Raw genomic sequence first — 19,141 nt, 5'->3', positions numbered from 1 at the left:
GGCGTTGGCCGCTGGGGGCTGCGAGGGCTGCGGGGACGGTGCTGCCAGGGCGCTGACACACACCCCCCCCCCGGGTTTGGCTCTTCCCACGGGATGTGTGAGGACAGGCAGCGGACCGAATAAGCCCACTCCTTCCAAGTGGGCAGAGACTTCCAGGACTTCCTGGTGGACTCGGTTTCAGTGGGTGGAGTGTCATCTGATCCTAAGACCCAAACCTAATCACAACAACTGGGAGGTGATTACAGGCACTAAGTCACTGAATCCACTGAATCCCAGCTGAAAACCACTCAATTTCCATCACAGTGTGACCGCTGAGGCAGGGATGTGAAACCTGCAATTGGCTGGGTTGGTCTTCATGGGGAAGGAGGACTGAGGTTGACAGTGACCAGGTCAAGTAGGCTAACGGTAAGCGTGTCACTGCTCTACAGCGACTTGGTCAGGAATATGGGTGGGAAATCTGTTTTGAGGTTTTGAACTGACATCCAATTCAATTCCACATACAGTGACATGGAAGTGTTCTTGCACATGAATATACATTTGGATTTTCTAGAAAAACAGTAGTGTAAGCCGTAATATGGTTGAACACAGTTTTGCCCCAAAATTCATAAAATCGTTCACCAATGTAAACAAATCACATGCTGGACAACATCCCTGCTGATAGTATATTAGAAATTACAACACAGCATTTTCGGCATTTAGTACTCTCAAAATCGTGATTCTCAAGGAAAATCACGCATTAATCTTCCACTGGCTAAGTGTCTCAGAAAAAGAACCAAGTTTATTTGTACTCAATCACCTTCAAGGAGGGGGTGTAGACTTCTAGCACTTCTTGAGGGATTCAGTTTGATCAAGGAAAGTGCAATCTAATCATGCAAACCATAACCTGATCATTAGAACAGTTAGATGATTGAATCACTTGTACCTCTAGTTCCCTTCACAAGGGTGCTGCTACCAGTCGGAGTGTTATTTAAATCTGGAGTTTCACTTGTTGGTTCACTCCTTGTATTTGGCTAGAGAGGAGGGACAGGAAAAAGGAAGAAAGGAAGGCAACTTCTGGGGGAAATTATATTTTCACCACACAGATTGTGGAGATGGTTTCTCAGATGTCTATTTATCTCCAAACTCATCAAGTTGTATACATTTAATATATACAGCTTTTTGTATGTCAATCATACCTCAATAAAACTTTTTTTTAAGGAAAGCTTACGATAGCTATATAAATTCCAACTAAGAGCACTGTATGGAGGGACACCTGGGTGGCTCAGTCAGTTAAGCATCTGCCTTTGGCTCAGGTCATGATCCCAGGGTCCTGGGACGGAGTCCCACAGTGGGCTCCCTGCTCAGCCCACTGCCCTCTCAAAATAAATAAAATCTTTTTAAAGAATTTTTTACAAGACTACTGTATGGCTCTTCAAATCAGTGCAATCTGACCAGTCAATTAAACATATCTCAAAAAACTTACCAACATAGATCCCATTTTTCAAAACCATCAAAAAGGCCCATTTCAGATTAAGGACCTCAATGTGAGAAAAGAATCCATCAAAATCCTTCAGGAGAACACAGGCAGCAACCTCTTCGACCTCAGCCGCAGCAACATCTTCCTAGGAACATCGCCAAAGGCAAGGGAAGCAAAGGCAAAAATGAACTTTTGGGATTTCATCAAGATCAAAAGCTTTTGCACAGCAAAAGAAACAGTTAACAAAATCAAAAGACAACTGACAGAATGGGAGAAGATATTTGCAAACGACATATCAGATAAAGGACTAGTGTCCAAAATCTATAAAGAACTTAGCAAACTCAACACCCAAAGAACAAATAATCCAAACAAGAAATGGGCAGAGGACATGAACAGACATTTCTGCAAAGAAGACATCCAGATGGCCAACAGACACATGAAAAAGTGTTCCATATCACTCGGCATCAGGGAAATACAAATCAAAACCACAATGAGATATCACCTCACACCAGTCAGAATGGCTAAAATCAACAAGTCAGGAAATGACAGATGCTGGCGAGGATGCGGAGAAAGGGGAACCCTCCTACACTGTTGATGGGAATGCAAGCTGGTGCAACCACTCTGGAAAACAGCATGGAGGTTCCTCAAAATGTTGAAAATAGAACTGCCCTATGACCCAGCAATTGCACTACTGGGTATTTACCCTAAAGATACAAACGTAGTGATCCAAAGGGGCACGTGCACCCGAATGTTTATAGCAGCAATGTCCACAATAGCCAAACTATGGAAAGAACCTAGATGTCCATTAACAGATGAATGGATAAAGAAGATGTGGTATATATACACGATGGAATACTATGCAGCCATCAAAAGAAATGAAATCTTACCATTTGTGACAACATGGATGGAACTAGAGCGAATCATGCTCAGTGAAATAAGTCAAGCGGAGAAAGACAACTATCATATGATCTCCCTGATATGAGGAAGTGGTGATGCAACATGGGGGCTTAAGTGGGTAGGAGAAGAATCCATGAAACAAGATGGGATAGGGAGGGATACAAACCATAAGTGACTCTTAATCTCACGAAACAAACTGTGGGTTGCTGGGGGGAGGGGGGTTGGAAGAAGGGGGCTAGGGTTATGGACAGTGGGGAGGGTATGTGCTTTTGGGTAAATTGGAAGGGGAGGTGAACCACGAGAGACTATAGACTCTGAAAAACAATCTGAGGGGTTTGAAGTGGCGGGGGGGGGGTGGGAGGTTGGGGTACCAGGTGGTGGGTATTATAGAGGGCACAGCTTGCATGGAGCACTGGGTGTGGTGGAAAAAATAATGAATACTGTTCTTCTGAAAATAAATAAATTGGAAAAATATATATATATTAAAAAAAGGCCCATTTCATCAAACCATTTTATTGCTTAAATCTCATAAGTCATATAAAAAGAGAATGCACAGAATGAGTGTAGAATGACAGTTACCAATGGCTGGGAGAAATGGGGAGCTACCTCTCATTCTGCCCCCCAAGGTGGCCACAGATGCTGTAGAATGGATATAAAGTTGCAGTTATACAAGATGATTGAGTTCTAAAGATATTCTGTACAATGCTGTGCCCATAACTAACAATACTGTAATGCACACATACAAAATTGTTGAGGATTAAAAAAAAAAAAAGATATCAACACCAGGGGCCCATCCCAGACCAATGGAATCAGAATCTCTAGGTATGGAATGTACTATCATCCTGATTTTATTTGCTAATTCTGGTCATCCCTTTGACCACCCACCCTTTACATTTCAAAATGTATTAATGCCAGAATTTAGACCATACACATTTTGTGTTAAGGACCTTGTACTTCACTTCATTCCTTGTGTTTATTTTACATTTTTGTTTCTGCCCTTGATTTTCTTTATTTTTGAGATATTTATCCAGTTGTTATACACTCCATTTTGTCCTTGTTAATTTTGAAGTTATACTTTGATTTCCCATTCTATTAAATGGTTACCTACACTTTCTCTGCCCTTCCTAATCACATCCCCTTTCCCTGCTATTGGACGACAGAAGTTTTGTAAATCTCATCTTTTTCACTGACCATATTCCTAATTCCCAGGTTTTGTTGGTGGTCCTTATCTAATCTATCTTGGAGCTAGACCCTTTGATTTCTGGGTCCCTGTAACTTAGAATGAACTTTGTCTGAAAGCTCACCTTCTTTTTCCATTAGACTTCATAATAAATTATTTAACTATTTAATAGAAACTTCAATGCTTTCTTATATTTTCTTTCTTTTCTTCACATTCCCCCCACCTCCATTTTGTTCTGGTTCACATAAGTTATAATGTTTGAAAAGTCTTCTCTCAAGTACTTTTGTAGGTGGGCAAAATGAGAATTAGACCCTCAGAGCTGCTGTGTATTTTTCTTTCTCCCTGACGGATGAACCACAAGATGGCTGGGTAGAGGTTGGGTTTAGTCCTTAACTGCCATTTCACTGTCTTTGGTCCAGCATTAGAGATTTAAAAAAAAAATTCCAATCCTAACATGATTCTTCTTTTATACATAACATGTTCTTTTTTTAGCTTAATTTTTGTAGATTTTTCTCTTTCACCTCAGAGCTAAAAATCTTTACCAGCATCTGCCTTTCTCATCAGTCTAGTTCACTGCTTGTTCACAGTCTTGTTCACTTTTTATTATCTTTTATTCATTATCACTCACCTAAGGAGCCTTTTTAGACATTTTTTTCCTAATTCCCCCTCGGAAATTTCAATAGCACAGATAAGTCACACATCTGCTTCTGTACTGTATCTGGGCTTTATATATAAAAAGTGTAAGATTTTTGTCCCACTACCAGCACCACCACCAGCCCCTGAAATCATTTTTGGCTCCTTAAGGGCAATAACAACCCTGTTGAGGAAGCATGAGGAAGCCTGAAACACAGTGAGCCTTTTATAAACGCTCAAGAAACAATCTACTAGTCTATTATTATCTACTAGTTAATTATTGTCTCCCATCTGTTAATGAAACTTACTCCTTCTGAAATCCCAGTCATTTACATTTTGTTGTTCTTGATTTGTCTTTACATTTTTGCTGCTTGTTTGGACATGGTTCTCAAATCTAATTTGTATCTCAGAAAAGACCATCTCTTCCTTCGATTCATTCACTAAGTTATTTATAAGAGAAATAACATGGGGGGCTCAGAAAATGTTTTTTGTCATCCTCTTCCATCAATTTCTTGAATGGAATTTACCTTTCATCTGCATTGTCTTCTTTCTCCCCTGGTACCTGTATGCCACTGGGGAAATGTGCAGTTTGTTCTGATGAACTGGACAAAGGGCTGGGTCTACAAGCCCTGAGACTCTGGTCTGATTTTTCCTAGACCACAAATGGGAGCAGACCCAGAGATGGTGGAAGGCAAAGTGTTCTCTATTCCCCACAAGGGTGGTGGTGAAGAGCAAAGAAGGGGCATCCCTCCTCTGATACACCTGAAAAAGCCTTCTAGTCCCCTTGCCTCTTAATTACACACTTGACTTCACCTTGGCTTTTGGGGTCCACAGAGAATCCAGTCTCAGAAGACCAAAATCAACCTCCCCAACGTCCTTCCTTAGTGCTTAAGCCTAGGCACTAACTTAATAGCATTCAGAAAGCACTCCCACACGCCCTAGTTCCTCCATCAGGCCTTCAAGCAACCAAGATCTCCCTCCTATGCTATCATTTTACAACCCCCTTAGAGTGTGTGGTTCAGGTATAATGGTTTACTTACCCCAACTCTAAGTGAGCCCCTCTCTAAGATACCTCTACTGTCTGTTTCCTTAAAGGGTGGCAAAGAACTGAGGTTTATGGCCTTACTGTGGTCTCGCTGAGGGGGACCCAACTGGGATAGGGACTCGGGACCCAGGCTCAGGAACCCTGGGGCAGGAGTGGGGCAGGCTGGGGCCATTGGATGCCGGCTGCGGCACCTCAGAAGGGCTCTGGGACGTAGGGGGCAAGAGGGAGGAAGAATAGATGGTCAAGCAGAGAACTACAGAATGAGTATTCTCAAGACCAAGGAGAGAGTGTCCTCAAAAGCTGAGTGCTCACTGGGTTAGATGCCATCGAGGTGTCTTGTGGGGTAGTAAGACCGCAGAGAGGGTATTGCATTTGGCTAGGAGCACTTGGTAGGAACACAGTGTCCCACTTACACTGAAGTCTAGGAAGCTCAAAATGAGGCACTGGAAATTGAGTTTATAGAAGAGAGGCATGATTAAAATTCTCCCCTTACCTGCTTTCAGAATAATGAATTAGTCCTCTAGAACTTCCAAAGGGAGATCATTTTTTTCAGACTCAGAATAAACTCATATTAGATGGGTTTCAATCCATGGTAGACATTATTCTTTTTGATGTTGAAATTGTCCCATCTTGAGATATCTGTCCAGGCTACTATGGATGGGAAGGGGTAAGCCTGGAGGCAGAATTCTGTTACAACTCCTGTGACGGAGAATGAAACCTAAACCAGTCAGCGCCTTGGAACTTAAGGACCTTTGTGGATGAGAAGTGTATCCAGCCTCCACATCTGAGCACAGTGGAGGAGAGTAGGCCACACTAATCCTCCTGTCAATAGTAAATGTAAAGCTGGATAAAATACATAAAACCACGGGGTGCCTATGTGGCTCACTGGGTTAAAGCCTCTGCCTTCAGCTCAGGTCATGATCCCAGGGTCCTGGGATCTAGCCCCACATGGAGCTCTCTGCTCAGCAGGGAGCCTGCTTCCCCTTCTCTCTCTCTCTGCCTGCCTCTCTGCCTACTTGTGATCTCTGTCTGTCAAATAAACAAATAAAATCTTAAAAAAAAATACATAAAGCCACTGAATTTATTAGAGAGAAATCAAGTCAGACAGGACTGGAAGGAGAAACAATTGCTGGAGAGGATGTAGGTGCCCCCAGGCAAGCCCGCATTTGCTTATTGCATTTTCCATCAGGGCATTTGCTAAATCCTGGTGTGGGGAACAGACCAGGCTGAAAGAAGGGGCTGGGCTGGGACATCTGCCTGGGAGGCTGTCAGTTAAGCATCTGCCTCCTGCCTCCTGCTCAGGTCATGATCTCAGGGTCCTGGGATTGAGCCCCACATTGGGCTGCTTGCTCAGCAGGAGCCTGCTTCTTCCTCTGCATGTTTGTGTGCTTCTCTCTCTCTCTCTCTTTTTCCCTTTAACAAATAAACAACTAAAATCTTAGAAGAAGAAGAAGAAGAAGAAGAAGAAGAAGAAAGAAGGAAGAAAGAAGAAGAAGAAGAAGAGAAGAAGAGGATGGACTTAGGGCATTTCCAGTGGGCTGGGAAGAAGGCAATTTGAATTAGAGATATCGTGGAGTCTGAGACTTGAGGGGGAAGACGGAACCTTAGAGAAATGAGTCCAAAATTGAGCAGGCAGTTTCCCCTTGGGGTATTTATTGATTCCTAAGCTGTGCATCTCCACAGTGAGATTCCCAGCACCTAAGTTGAAAGCAACAGCTCTGAAGCTAAACAGCTATGTAAAAACTTTAGCAGCTCTGCATTGCTGGGGAGCCCGGCGTTCAAGATCAGGGCTTGAGCAGATGGGGAGGCACTCGTAAACACTCCAGGCTTATCTTTGAGACAGCAGCAGGGCTGTGCCTTAGAAGTAAAGGCAACCAACAGAAGACCAACACTAACAAAGTGCATCAGAACCTGTAAGAATTCTAGCTTCCTTTTTGGAGAAAGAGAACATTCGTCAAAATTTCTACAGTTTTCATATACAATATCTATTATCCAAGCAAACCCAATTGAATATTACCAAGCATGCCAAGAAACAGCACCGAAGAACTAAGAACAATGAGGGGCCAAAAGTGACAGAAACCAAACCACAGAAGATCTAACCATTAACCGGAACAGATGGAATTTTTAAATAAAATGATTATCCAGGTCCTGTTAGAAAGTACTGATTGGGGGGCGCCTGGATGGCTCAGTGGGTTAAGCCTCTGCCTTTGGCTCAGGTCATGATCTCAGGGTCCTGGGATCCAGCCCCACATTGGGCTCTCTGCTCAGCGGGGAGCCTGCTTCCCCCTCTCTCTCTGTCTGCCTCTCTGCCTACTTGTGACCTCTACCAAATAAATAAATAAAATCTTAAAAAAAAAAACAAACACTGATTGGGTCTTGAAGGTGAAAAACACACAAAAAAAGGACCCACACCCAGGATCTCCAGAACCTCAAGGACCATATCTGTTGCCACCACAGGAAGATAAAAGAAACATCCCACTGAGTATTGATCTAAACCTTAAGTATTGCTCTGAATTGAGCTAGATGTGAGCCTTCATATCGCAGACCTGATGCCTGTATTAAACTGACGTCTGTGGTCCCATTCACTAAAGCCTTCATTGAAATATTTGTCCTCTAGGTATTATGCTAAGCGAAGTAAGTCAGACAGAGAAAGACAAATGCCATATGACCTCACTCATTTGTGGAATTAAAGAAACAAAACAGACAAATATAGGGGAAGGGAAGGAAAAATAAAATAAGAGGAAAACAGAGAGGGAGATAAGTCCTAAGAGACTCTTAACTCTGGGAAACAAACTGAGGATTATGGAAAGGGAGGTGGGTGGGGGATGGGGTAACTGGGATGTGAACAGTAAGGAGGGTAATTGTGATAAGCACTGGGTCTTACATGCAACTGATGAATCACTAAATTCTACCCCTGAAGCTAGTTAATATACTATCTGTTAACTAAACTGAATTTAGGGGCACATGGGTGGCTCAGTCCATTAAGTGTCTGCCTTCAGTTCAGGTCATGATCCCAGGGTACTGGGATAGAGCTCCACATGGAGCTTCCAGCTCAGTGGGGAGCCTGCTTCTCCCTCTCCCTCTGCCCTTCCCTGCCCCTCTTTGTGCTCTCTGGCTCTCTCTATCTTTCTGTCAAATAAATAAATAAAATCTTTTTTAGAAATAAAAATATAAAAAAACAATAAATTGAATTTAAATAAAAAAATTTTTTAAACACAAGTATTTGTCCTCTGTACCTTAATATTCTAAAGAGAAAAAAAAAGAATTACCTCCATAGAAAAGTGGACTAAGAAAAAAAATTATCCTCAGTTTATATTTTCTTAGCCTCTTTCAAAACAAAAACCTACCCCTAGAACAAGAAGCCAATTGCCCAGCTCCCTTGGACAGCCCACATTTGTATTTCCTCTCTACAGAGTGATGAGAGGCGGGGAAAAGTCTGAATTTGAATCAGAGGTTAGAGTGCACCATATATTAGTGATGGAAGGAGAAAACAGGTTTCAGAAATATTTAGGAGTAATCCTGGTAAGACTTCACAACTGATTGGATCTGGGAAGGTCCAGGATGACTCTCAGGTCTCTAAACAGAGTGACTGCATGTGAAGTCCAACAACTAACATCGATAATTAAGGAGAAGTAGGAACTGTTACTTTTGCCATGTTCAACTTAAGGCATTAAGAGGCGAAGGTAGGCTGATGCTGTTCAGATCCTGAACTCTGAAGGCTACAGAAGAAGCCTTAGATGGAACCTCAGATTTCAGTAGTATTAGCCTGTGCAGGTGCAAGGTGAAACCACAAGAGTAGATGAGCCAGAAAAGAAAATAAATTAAATAAAATGTTGTATCTACTATTACTTGTTTATATCTCATCTCATTTCAAAACCAGACCTGAGGGGCACAGCACCTAAGTGGCACAGTCAGTTAAATGCTGGACTCAGTTTGGATTCAGGCCCTGGTCTCAGGGTCATGGATCAAACCCCCATCGGGATCTGTGCTCTGTGCAGAGTCTGCCTGGAATTCTCTCCCTCTCCCTCTGCCCCTCCCAATGTACCCCTCATCGTTCTCTAAAATAAATAAATATATCTATAATTTTGGGGGGAAAAAAACAGGGGCGTGTTGGTGGCATGATTGGGTAAGCATCTGCTTCTGGCTCAGGTCATGAGCTCAGGGTCCTAGGATTGAGTCCTGAGTCAGTCTCCCTGCTCAGTGGGGGGTCTACTTCTCCCTGTACCCCTTCCTCACCCTGCTCATGTTCTCTCACTCTCTCTCTCTCTCAAACAAATTACACTCTTGAAAAAAAAAAACAAAAAACAAAAACACAGATTTGAGTTAGCAGGAGAGCATATTGCCCAAAAATAAAAACCAAACCAACTGAGGATAGTTGCCTAACAGACTTTAAATTTAGGGTAAACAGGAACTCTCTCAGAAAACAGAGGAATTCAGATTTTGTTTCATTAAAGTAAAGATACAGAAAGTCTTAATAAGTTGAGACTGAGAAAAACGTTGGCTTCAGTGGAAAACTGAATTTTCAGTGGAAAATTCCTCTCAGCAGAAGAGGAATTAGGCTTTAACTTGTCAATGAAAGCCCTCAGGAAACTCTGCAGGAGTGCTAAGGTGTAAACCAGGTGGAGGAGGCTATGGAGGAAGTGGGGACAACACGCCTTAAGAGAGCCAGCTTGTAACAGATACATGAAAAAGTGCTCCACATCACTCAGCATCAGGGAAATAGAAATCAAAACCACAATGAGATACCACCTCACACCAGTCAGAATGGCTAAAATTAACAAGTCAGGAAATGACAGATGCTGGCGAGGATGCGGAGAAAGGGGAACCCTCTTACATTGTTGGTGGGAATGCAAGCTGATGCAACCACTCTGGAAAACAGCATGGAGGTTCCTCAAAAAGTTGAAAATAGAGCTACCCTACGACCCAGCAATTGCACTACTAGGTATTTACCCTAAAGATGCAAACATAGTGATCCGAAGGGGCATGTGCACCCAAATGTTTATAGCAGCAATGTTCACAATAGCGAAACTATGGAAAGAACCTAGATGTCCATCAATGGATGAAGGGATAAAGATGATGTGGTGTGTATATATATACAATGGAATACTATGCAACCATCAAAAGAAATGAAATCTTGCCATTTGCGTCTGCGCAGATGCAACTAGAGGATATTATGCTTAGTGAAATAAGTCAATCAGAGAAAGACAACTATCATATGATCTCCCTGATATGAGGAAGTGGAGAAGCAACATGGGGGGTTTGGGGGGTAGGAAAAGAATAAATGAAACAAGATGGGATCGGGAGGGAGATAAACCATAAGAGACTCTTAATGTCACAAAACCAACTGAGGGTGGCCAGGGGGAGGGATGTAGGGAGAGGGTGGTGAGGTTATGGACATTGGGGAGGGTATGTGCTATGATGATTGCTGTAAAGTGTGTAAACCTGGCGATTCACAGACCTGTACCTCTGGGGCTAATAATACATTATATGTTTATTAAAAAATAAAAAATATTTTTAAAAAAAGAGAGAGAGAGAGCCATCTTGTGAAGGGCATTAGCAGAGATTTGGCCCTGAAGAGGGCCCAGCACATGTGTGGAAAGCTGTCATGTTTGTTTTGAAAATAGGAGGTATTAGGGCACCTGGGTGAGTCAGTTGAGCATCTGACTCTTGATCTCAGCTCAGGTCTTGATCTCAGAGTCAAGCCTCACATTGGGCTCCAGGCTGGGCATGGAGAAGGGAAAAAGGAAGGAAGGAGGGAGAGGGGGAGGGGTGAAGGAAGAAGGAGGAAAAAGGAGGGAGGGGAGAAGGAAAATAGGAGATATTAAACTGTATCATCCTGAGGAGATTTAGAAAATGGTACAGGAGATCAAAGATAATTGATAGGGCAGGCCCTAGACCAGATGAAAGGAAGTGTGGAATGCAATGATCTTGAATAGTATGGACGCTCTGTCCTTGAGCCAAGAGGAAAGAAAAAGCAATTACAATGGTTACCATGCTGACACTCTTCACTGGTTAGCATAGTAAGACCTGAGGTATTTTATCCCCCTTACCGCAGGAGCCACTGAGGAGCAACAGCCATGGCTCTGCGATCCCCTGTGGCCATGGGCCTCAACAAGGGCAACAAGGTGACTAAGAGCCTGAGCGAGCCAAGGCACAGCCACCATGGGAGCCTCACCAAGCACACCAAGTTCATGCGGGAATGATGGAGCAGTGTGTACCTTCACCCTAAAAGAGCCACCCATGGAGCTGCTCAAGGTCTCCAAAGACAAGCGCGCCCTCCAGGTCACCAAGAAGACTGTGGGAACACACATCCAGGCCAAGAGGAAGAGAGAGAAGCTGAGCAGTGTCCTGACAGCCGTGAAGAAAGCGGTCCTCTGAGAAGGACTGAACCCGTGTCCCTCTGTATGTAATAAGGCCTTTTTGGAACTTGAAAAGTAAACAAAACAAAAATGCTGAGGGCATAGAATTATCTACTGAGAGACTGAGATATGAAGACATTTCCTAAATTCATTTCCATTTGGACCCTCTCTAACTAAAAGTCCCTTTGGCCAGTAGGTCCCACGGCTCCCATGGAGATTATAGGTGTCGATGACTCTGCATTGGAAAGTGGGGTGGCTGGAGGTTAGGGAGAACACACCCTGATACCTTCCTATTCTGATGATCCAACAAAGATTCAAACAAAGATACAATGTTCAAGGTTTGAATACAGGGCTTGGCTATTGTGAGAAGTTATTTGAAGTTGAGAAAACCTCCCTCATCCATCCTTCCTGCCTTCTTTTAATACTGTTCCCACACTTCATGCTTTCTTTCCTTCTGTCCTCACCACCCACACCTGAGCTGTCCCTCCACAGTTTGCTCACCATCACTGCTCCCTTGGTTTCCCATCAGTCTGAGTCTCCACCATGACCCCTGGCCCCATCCTTTCCATTTTCTTATCTGACAAGTAGACTGCCCTACCCCCACTCTGGGAGATAACAGAGTTCCTGACTGGACATAAATCTGACATATTTTCACAGCTTCAGTGACCTCACCTGGAAAGGAAGTTAAAGTCAGTGACCCCTGAACACTCCCCTACCCCAAAACCAAAGTTTAGGGGCCATGTTCTGGGTCAGTGGCTCACTAGTATCACCAGAGTAAAGCTGTAAGGGACCAAGACAATGTGCATGCTATCTTAGAGACCCTGTGGTAGAGCTTTTGGAGGGCCATGAACAACTCTGCCCTTCCTAGCCAGAGGCAGTGCACCCGACAGAGCTCTGAGGTAAAGGTCTCTAGTGAGGGAAGAGTCAGGTTCGCACTGTCCCTTCAGGATTCCTTTTCTATTTGAGGAAGGACTCAGGAGCACTGGGTGGGGTGGAAGTGCAGAGGGTACAAAAAGAGAAGGGATTTTTGTCCCTGGGAGCCTGTGCCATACATCAATGCCATCATTCTGTGACCCCCTTCACAATCTTTCTCAGCCTCCATACCTCCCGCAAGGACCCGAATTCTCCTTCACACTGCCCAGCACCCTAAATTGAGCACCCTATCACAACACAAGGGCAGTGGCGTGGGGTTCTATGTCTGCTCCTCTGAGACCCCATTTCTTCTGACATCCTTTGGTGGCCAAGTCCACCTATTCAGCCATCATCTTCTATATATTCCTAACTCTTGCAGATTTTTGGCGCTCCATACTACTGCAAATTTTTATTCTCCCAGTCTCCAACATGCACCTCAAAGCCTATGTCTTTGATGTACCATAAAGAGAAGAACCACGTCCCAATAAAAGGGCCACAGTGGTGCAGAGAGGAGAAAGTTAATTGAAAGCAATAAACAATAGGAGAGGCTATTCTGTAAACACTGGGCATTAAGCTGAATACTTCATAAAGCTTGAATTTTGTGGAGTTATTCTAACCCTTTGTATTTCACAGCAATAATATTATTTCACAGCAATAATATTTTATGGGAGGTCACTATGCTTTCATTTAACTCAGAATTTTTCTTCTATCCTCTCAACTCAAAAACATCTGTATCAATTACTAAAAATTTTTATCTGCTGGGACACCTGAGTGACTCAATCTGTTAAGCATCTGCCTTTGGCTCAGGTCATGATCCTTGGTCCTGGGATCAAGCCCTACGTTGGGCTCCCTGCTCACTGGGGAGTCTGCTTCTCCCTCTATCTCTGTTCCTCCTCCCCACTCATCTCTCTCTGTGACTAAAAATTCTGAGAAACATTTCCTCATATGTGTCTCTTTATGAACTCGTTTTTTTAAAGATTTTATTTATATATTTATTTCACTGAGAGAGAGACTCAGTGACTAAACCACCCAGATGCCCCCCTCCTCCCAACTTATAAACTATTGTAAGAATTTCTCTCGGGTGGTCATGGTGTGTGCTGCACCCCCTGCACCCTAAGGTTCCCTCCAGGTGGATGGGGAGTACTGTGCCCAAGTTCAACCTCCTAACAGACAATTTTTCTTGCGGTTCCAGGCAGTTCCCTCCCTGAGTTCCAAGGTATCTTATGGTTTTTTATACTATTGTAAATTTTTATTTAGGGGCACCTGTGTGGCTCAGTGGTTAGAGCCTTGGCCTTCGGCTCGGGTCATGATCGCAGGGTCCTGGGATCAAGCCCCACATCAGGCTTTCTGCTCGGCAGGGAGCCTGCTTCCTCCTCTCTCTCTCTGCCTCTCTGCCTACTTGTGATCTCTGTCAAATAAATAAATAAGATCTTTTTAAAAATCTTTAAGAACTGCAAAGCTATATCTCAAGCAAAGAGAATGAATCTAGGTATAGAGTGAAGAACTGGAGCCAATAATTCAATCTATCACAATGAGAAATCAGCTTTTGTTGTTATTGTTGGTGGTGGTGATGAATCTGGGATGAACTTCATTAAATGCCTTTTTCCAAAAAAAAAAAAAAAGAATAATTTATTTTTTAAAAAAGAATATGGGAAAGCCTTCAGGTACTGGAATGATCTTATCAGACATCAGAGAAACTTTGGGGATATCTTCAGTGTGGGAAGCCTTCTGTATGAGGTCAAGTCTCATTAAACATAAGCAGTTTCAGGATGCCTGGATGGCTCAGTCAGTTAAGTGTCTGCCTTAGGCTTAGATTGTGGTCCCATGTTCCTGGGATCAAGCACCACATCGGGCTTCTCGCTCAATGAGGAGCCTGCTTCTCCTTCTGCCTGCAGCTCCCTCTTCTTGTGTTCTCTCTCTCTCTCTCTAATGAATAAAATCTTTAAAAAATAAGCAGATTCATTTTGACAGGGGCAAGTAGGGAGAAGGTCTTCATGTGGAAGCCAATGCTTATTACCAGAAAACCCATAAATATAAATATGTGGGAAGGCCTTCACTAAAAGCCCAGTCTTATACATCAGTAGATCCACATTGGAACAAAACCCTATTTGGGGGACCATTCTGGGGATGCTTTCATGTTAGCTCAATTCTTAAAACATAGCAAAGATTCCATATGGAAAAAAGCTCTGTGAGGGTAAGTGATGCGGGAAAGCCTTATTATCAACAGCTATATGCCAATAAGTTAAGCAACCTGGAAGAAATAGATGCATTCCTGGAAACCTATAAACTATCAAGACTGAAATAGGAAGAAATTGACAACCTGAATAGACCGATAACCAGTAATGAGACTGAAGCGGTGATCAAAAACCTCCCAAAAAACAAGAGTCCAGGAACTGACAGATTCCCTGGAGAATTCTACCAAACATTCAAAGAAGAAATAATACCTATTCTCCTGAAGCTGTTTCCAAAAATAGAAACAGAAGGAAAACTTCCAGACTCTTTCTATGAGGTCAGCATTACCTTGATCCCAAAGCCAGGCAAAGACCCCATCAAAAAGGAGAATTACAGACCAATATTCCTGATGAATATTGATGACAAAATTTTCAACAGGATCCTACCTAATAGGATCCAACAGTACATTAAAAAGATTATCCACCATGACTGGGATTTATCCCTGGGATGCAAGGGTGATTCAACATTTGCAAATCAATGTGATAGAAGACATAAATAAGATGAAAGAGAAAGAAAAGAACCACATGGTCCTCTCAGTTGATGCAGAAAAAGCATTTGACAAAACACAGCATCCTTTCCTGACTAAAACTCTTCAGAGTATAGGGACAGAGGGAACATCCCTCAATTTCACAAAACACATCTATAAAAAAAACCCACAGAAAATATCATTCTCCATGGGGAAAAATGAGAGCCTTTCCCTCAAGATCAGAAACATGATAAGGATGCCCACTCCTTGGGGGCGCCTGGGTGGCTCAGTGGGTTAAGCCGCTGCCTTCGGCTCAGGTCATGATCTCAGGGTCCTGGGATCGGGTCCCGCAGCGGGCTCTCTGCTCAGCAGGGAGCCTGCTTCTCTCTCTCTCTTTCTCTCTCTCTCTCTCTCGCTCTGCCTGCCTCTCTGTCTACTTGTGATCTCTGTCTGTCAAATAAACAAATAAAATCTTTAAAAAAAAAAAAAAAAGGATGCCCACTCCTGCCACTGTTGTTTAACATAATACTGTAAGTCCTAGCAACAGTAAGCAGACAACAAAAAGAAATGAAAGTATTCAAATTGACAGAGAAGTCAAACTCTCTGTCTGAATGGAACCAGAAAAGATCCCAAATTGTCAAGGAAATGTTGAAAAAGAAAAACAATACTGGGGGCATTGTATTGTCCGATTTCAAGTTATATTACAAAGCTGTGATCACCAAGACAGCATGGTATTGACACAAAAACAGACACAAAGATCAGCAGAACAGAATAGATAGCCCAAATATGGACCCTCAACTTTATGGTCAACTAATCTTCAACAAAGCAGGAAAAAATATCCAATGAAAAAGAGACAGTCTCTTCAATAAATGGTGCTGGGAAAATAAGACTGCTATATACAGAAGAATGAAACTCGACTGTTCTTTTACACCATATACAAAGATAAACTCAAAATAGATGAAAGACCTCAGAGTGAGACAGGCATCCCTCAAAATCCTAGAGGAAAACATAGGCAATAATCTCTCGATATTGGCCACAGCAACTTCTTTCAAGACATGTCTGCAAAGGCAAAGGAAACAAAAGTGAAAATGAACTTTTGGGACTTCATCAAGATAAAAAGCTTCTGCACATCAAAGGAAACTGTCCACAAAACAAAGAGGCAACCCACAGAATGGGAGAAGATATTCACAAATGACACTACAATTAGCAATAATCGCGCCTCGGATAAACCTCATTGGCTACGATACTGCCACTGTGCAAAGCTACAAATGACACTACAGACAAAGGGCTGTTATCCAAGATCCATAAGGAACTTCTCAAACTCAACAACCATAAAATAAATGATCCAGTCCAAAAATGGGCAGAAGACATGAACAGACACTTCTCCAAAGAAGACATACAAATGGCTAACAGACACATGAAAAAAATGTTCATCATCATTAGCCATCAGGGAGATTCAAATCAAAACCACATTGAGTCAATTGTTTCTTAATGTTATGAATATCTTTTTAATACTATTACTTTTTTTAATGTTTATTTTAGGAAAAAATTTGGTTGCCCTTAAGATTATCTCATGTTTTTCTATAATTACCTTTATGAGATGGTTCGTATTCTCCAGACACTTTTTCATCTGGTATCAGTGAACTTAAATCTTTTTTTTTATTTTTTTTATTTATTTTCAGCGTAACAGTATTCATTGTTTTTGCACCACACCAAGTGCTCCATGCAATCCGTGCCCTCTTAAATTTCTTTGTCCAAACACATGAGTTTATTTCATTTAAATTACTTCAAAAACCCAGCAACAATTTATACCTAGTGTACCTCAGAATAGCAGCAAACTGAACTTTTTTTTTTAAGATTTTATTTATTTATTTGACAGAGAGAGTCACAGTGAAGGAGGGAACACAAGCAGGGGGAGTGGGAGAGGAAGAAGCAGGCTTCCCGATGAGCAGGGAGCCCAATGTGGGACTTGATCCCAGGACCCTGGGATCATGACCTGAACCAAAGGCAGACACTTAAAAACTGAGCCACCCAGGCGCCCCTGAACTGAACTTTTTTAAGCTACGTTTCTTCATGTGACTTCTTTGAGATTCTTTTTTTTTTTTAAGATTTTATTTATTTAAGAGAGAGAGTGTGTGTGAGAGAGAGAGAGAAGAAGAGAGAGAGACTCTGAAGCAGGCTCTGCACTGACGTGAGGCTCAACCCCACAACCAAGAGATGATGACCCGAGCCCAAACCAAGAATCAGATGCTTAACTGGCTGAGACACCCACGAGCCCCAAGATTGTTTTTTTTTATTTAAATTCAGTTAGAAAATTTTGCAGTGCAATTGTTTGCCCTTTTTAAAGGCAAGAGTTGACTCAAGCTAAGGGCCCAGTTGCATTCTTTGGATGTTGATACCCAGTTTTACCAGCAGCAGGTATTGACGAGAGACTCTCCTTCCCCGATGACATGTTCTGGCTTACTAGGCAAAGATAAGAGCTGACAGGACATGCCAGTACCACCCTGTACCTTCGTAGGATAGCTTGAAATCAGGAAGCGCTATGCCTCCAGCTTTGTTCCTGCTCAAATTGCTTGGGTTGTTTGGAGTCTTTTGTGGTTCCATATAAACCTTAGTATTGTTTTATTGTTTTTTCTATTTCTATTAAGAAAAAATGGCTTTGGGATTTTGATAAGGATTCCACTGACTCTATAGATCTCTTTGTGGTATGAACATTTTAAGAACATTGATTCTTCCAATTCATGAACACAGGTGGTCTTTCCATTTATTTGTGTTTGCTTTCCTCTCTTCCATTGATATTTTATCCTTTTCAGTTTATAAGTCTTTACACACTATGAAATTTGGTTGTTTCTTATATTTTTAAATCAAAATTATAAAACTTCTCATCTTATTTACAAATCTAGAAAATGTTTATAATCATTTTTAAGGGGTCATTATGACCTAGTCATTAAATTTCCCTAAAAAATTTACACTGTTTATAAACTTCAGAGTTCGAGTTTCCTCAGATACAAAAACACTTTTCATTCTAAAAGTGACTTTTCTGAGGTTCTAATAAAAAATTGCAATCTAATAAAATAGATTTTGAGATTTGTTAATTGTGTGATTCTCTTAAAAGTAAACTTACTGGAATATTATTTACACTTTAAAATGTATAGCAGTTACTGGTGTGCACATTTAAAAGTTGGAATCTGTTAAGTACTATATCTGCTAGGATTTCTAATATGTCAGATTTTCTTATAGATTATGAGATCATAAAATAACAAATATACAGGATTGTTGCCCTGCTAACCCAAAAATATAAACACAGTGACTGATCTATTTAGTTATCTCTCCACTCAATCACTGGCTGGGATGCAGGATTAATATCTTCTCTGTGATCAAGTTGGTGTTTTATTTGCAAAATCCTTGCAAGTAGGAAAATATGAATTTAAAAAAGACAAACTTTTCTCACTAAAAAACATAATATACACAACTTATAGGCTAGCCAGATTGACTTTAACAAGATGAAAAAGGTCATTATAATCAAAACAAAAAAATGTGTGGATGGTGAGCAATTTCCATTTTCTAGGACAATTTATTTCCTCTATCATGCATTTTTATAATGTTGCTTACTACTATGGACATGCATACAAGCTTTGAATCCTGAGGTGAAAAGTTGTATTTCACAACAGATAACAAATTCTTTTAATTTAATAAAATGTTATAGGAAAACTTCTTGTAGAAAAATTAATCTGGGAATCAATTTTATATCAAAGTAGAGAATATTCATATATCTAACATAAATAGGAAATTTGCCCCATCTCAGTAACGTTGTAGTCATTTTTATGCTTTTTAAAACAATCTGTGATTTCCTTACTGTTGAAACAAAGAAGAATGTTACCCATTAGGATCCCATTTCAAAACTGCTGTGTCCATCACTTCTTTTTAAGTTTTTGGTGAAATAGTATTCTATTTTGTATCC

General features: G+C 41.6%; 2 pseudogenes; one reads left to right on the top strand and one right to left on the bottom strand.

The window, feature by feature from the left end:
* Window positions 1-11,288: 11,288 nt before the first annotated feature.
* On the top strand, window positions 11,289-11,589 carry LOC122913500 (annotated as a pseudogene).
* Window positions 11,590-16,281: 4,692 nt separating this feature from the next.
* Window positions 16,282-16,444, bottom strand: LOC122914733 (annotated as a pseudogene).
* Window positions 16,445-19,141: the final 2,697 nt, after the last annotated feature.

The sequence above is a fragment of the Neovison vison genome, chromosome 7 (assembly GCF_020171115.1).
Source record: "Neovison vison isolate M4711 chromosome 7, ASM_NN_V1, whole genome shotgun sequence".
Classification (NCBI taxonomy): Eukaryota; Metazoa; Chordata; class Mammalia; order Carnivora; family Mustelidae; genus Neogale; species Neogale vison.
Note: the sequence above shows the minus strand (reverse complement) of the source record. Positions and strands in the feature narration are given on the sequence as shown.